This window comes from Athene cunicularia, assembly GCF_003259725.1.
Source record: "Athene cunicularia isolate RWA chromosome 5 unlocalized genomic scaffold, athCun1 chr5_part1, whole genome shotgun sequence".
Taxonomy (NCBI): Eukaryota; Metazoa; Chordata; class Aves; order Strigiformes; family Strigidae; genus Athene; species Athene cunicularia.
This window is the reverse complement of record NW_020799101.1, coordinates 40,288,567-40,292,151: the sequence shown is the minus strand read 5'-3', so window position 1 is coordinate 40,292,151 and position 3,585 is coordinate 40,288,567.

Here is a 3,585-nt window from a genome sequence, read left to right as displayed (position 1 = left end):
TCTAGTTGACATAAAGAAAGAGGTAGGAAATGGCTGGCTCCCCCCAAAACAGCTGAGAAACAAATGCTTCTTGAATAACTCTAGGAAAGAAATGGAGGCCCGGTCTCCAGGCCTCTATCACCTCACCTACCTAGGGGGAATCACAGAATCATCTAGGTTGGAAAGGACCCTGGAGATCATCTAGTCCAACCGTTTGCCTATCACAGTTCCCACCTACAGCATATCCTTAAGCTCTAAATCGACCCAACTCTTGAACACCTCCAGAGATGGGGACTCCACCACCTCCCTGGGCAGCCCATTCCAACGCCCAACAACCCATTCTGGAAAGAAATACTTCCTCATACCTAGCCTAAACTTTCCCTGGTGGAACTTGAGGCCATTCCCTCTTGTCCTATCGCTTGTTACTTGGTTAAAGAGACTCATCCCCAGCTCTCTGCACCCTCCTTTCAGGGAGCTGTAGAGGGCCATGAGGTCTCCCCTCAGCCTCCTCTTCTCCAGACTAAACCCCCCCAGTTCCCTCAGCCTCTCCCCGTACGACCTGTGCTCCAGACCCTGCACCAGCTCCGTTGCCCTTCTCTGGACACGCTCGAGTCATTCAATGTCCTTTTTGTAGTGAGGGGCCCAAAACTGAACACAGGAATCGAGGTGCGGCCTCCCGAGTGCTGAATATAGGGGTCAGATCCCTTCCCTGTCCCTGCTGGCCACGCTATTGCTGACACAAGCCAGGATGCCATTGACCTTCTTGGCCACCTGGGCACACTGCTGGCTCCTGTTCAGCGGGCTGTCAATCACCCCCCCAGGTCCCTCTCTGACTGGCAGCTCTCCAGCCACTCCTCCCCAAGCCTGTAGCGCTGCTGGGGGTTGTTGTGGCCCAAGGGCAGCCCCCGGCATTTGGCCTTATGGAAACTCCCCCAGTTGGGCTCAGCCCATGGCTCCAGCCTGTCCAGGTCTCTCTGCAGAGCCTCCCTACCCTCGAGCAGATCAACACTCCCACCCAACTGGGTGTCAGCTGCAAACTGACTGAGGGTGCACTCCATCCCCTTGTCCAGATCATCAATAATGTTAAACAGCAGTGGCCCCAACATCAAGCCCTGGGGGACACCACTCATGACTGGCCCTTACAGGAGTTTCCTCCACAGCCAGTGTTGCAGAACAAGGTGCTGGGGGGAGCCTGTCCCAGACACAGGCGGGCAAGGAAGTGTCTCTGCTGGAATTGGACCTCGTAGTAGTCCCAGCACAGGCGCTAGGGACAAGATGTCTAGCGTGAACGTACAGCAAATAGCGCACCCAGTAACCCAAAACATTGTGTCTGAAAAACTTCTATCTCTGGTTTGGTTTACATTGTCTGAGATTTTAGGGTGCATCACAAATTCTGACAAGGGACATGCAGAAGGTGAAGCAGGCTGTAGGAGGGATCCTCAGAGAACTGTTTCACTTGTCTCAGAAATACGTGTTTTCTGACCAGTCTGAGGCTGGTAAAACCAGGAAGGAGCGGGTGCTCACCATTTACTATCAAAAAGTCCACAGGTGAAGTCAAGCAGTCTTTTGTCAATCCTGACAAAAAAGTCCTCAAAGGCGGCCAACAGCTGAAAAGTGAAACTGGACAGGAGTACCTCAGGGAGAGCACAGACTTTGCAAAGCTGATGCAATACCCAGAACTTTGCAGTAACAGGAGACTGACAAACATGATGACACTCTCCCTGGCAGACATTAAGGAGTCAGTCACGATGCCCATTTTGACAGTTTGGGTACCTTATTTTCAGCTTATCAGTGGCTTCTCAGATGAAAGAGTGGACAGAATTTTAGAAGATAAGACTAAAATTGTCTACGTACCTTGTTGGTAAATTTCTGGAGAGAAAACACTCTTCTATAGCTCTTCCCTACTTCTTTTAGGCCAATCTACATAGGAGGTGACTCCTGTGAGTCTCAGCCTCAACCAAAAAGACAGCAAAAACCAACTTCTTAACCAGCTCCAGTTCTAGAAAAAAAACTATCTCTCTTTCTCCAGTAACTTGCCTCAGAGGAATTATTCAAACTAGAAACAGAAGCTACATGTCTCTTTGCTGGACCTTTTTTGGCCTTTAGTGTGTCTGAGTAGATTCCCTTCTCAAAACACCTGGGGTTTTGGTTTTGTTTCTTTTAAATCCAAACAGTTAATATTTTTTTCATAACATCTGAAAAACTGTCCAAAGGGGCAAAAGATTTACTTACGAAATGTCTCATTAGCTGAAGAGGAAGAAATGTAAGGTATTTGTTCTGTTATATGTGCACATTTAGGTATGTAATTTTGGTTGATCAATGTCCATGATTTGGTGGAAAAGACTCTTTCTCCTTGTGAATGATACATGATTGTTCCCTGTACAACCTGAAGAGGAGTGCCACTTTTTGTTAGTGGGTGGCTTATCAGGTCCTTCATCAGATGTGCGCAGACAACATTTGGTGCATTCCCAAGATGGACATTTCTTCTGTTCTTTGGCAACCACACTGGTGTTTGAGAGCCTTTATGGTTCTGTGCTATGTGTGTATAAATCAGCTTTTACCCCTCAGCCACTGCACTTCAATGTACTTGTCAAATAACTAGCTAGACTGTGACAATCATATAATCTTAATTTGCCCTAGCATGCCTAGCAGCCCTATTTTACGTTTTATCATTGTTTAACAACTGTGATGCAGTGAACAGAATATTGATATTTTACTCCATTTCTCCAGTGTGATTCTGTGTGTGCAATTACTATACATCCTGCAATCTCCTTCACAGGCTGTTTCAGTAATATTTCAATTCACAGGCTGTTTCAGTAATATTTCAATTCACGAACGAGCTCCAGATGATGCTGAAGCAAACCTGCGTTTCAGGGAGAACTGCAGCACACACGTGATCGGAGACAGAACACAGCTGATTTTGAGGAAATGGCAATGGTCCTTCAAAACAAATTCATAAGTTTGATTTAATTCATAAGACCAGGTGTCATCAAAGACCTAAAAGGCCACCATCCATGCATCTGTCATCCACACAGTTGAAAAATTAAATATCCTTCATAAGATGCATATATTTCATGACAGTTCACAACAAAAAAAAAGCATCTGTGAAACAAAATTCTTGAAAGGTAGAACACCATTTAATTCAAGTTATTAAAATCAAGTAAAATTTATTTAAATTGATACTGCATGGTTACCTACCACCTTCTGTGTGTGAAGAGGGCTTTATGGATTTCCTGCCAATGGTCCCAGTGAAATGCCAGAATATTTTGCAGATGGAAAAAATGCAAGTGAGTAGCCACCAACACAATACGAGTTTACAGAGAGACCTAAAGCTATTTCCCTATCACACATAGCTGAATCTTCACCTTTCGAGCATCACAGTGAGAAGGTGTTAGCAACATAGACAGCTATTTTTGGTATCACAACTCCTGACCAAAAAGCAACTAGTGCCTAGTAAACCAAACCACGTGAAACAAATGCTTCAAGTTTTCTTTTTTGAGAAAGCTACTTATTTAGAAAGAGATGGTGCCTGCCACGAACAGTGAAGTAGCTATTGCATTCAACATATAACTGATAAATACTTAGTAAGAGAGAGGAAAATGCTGT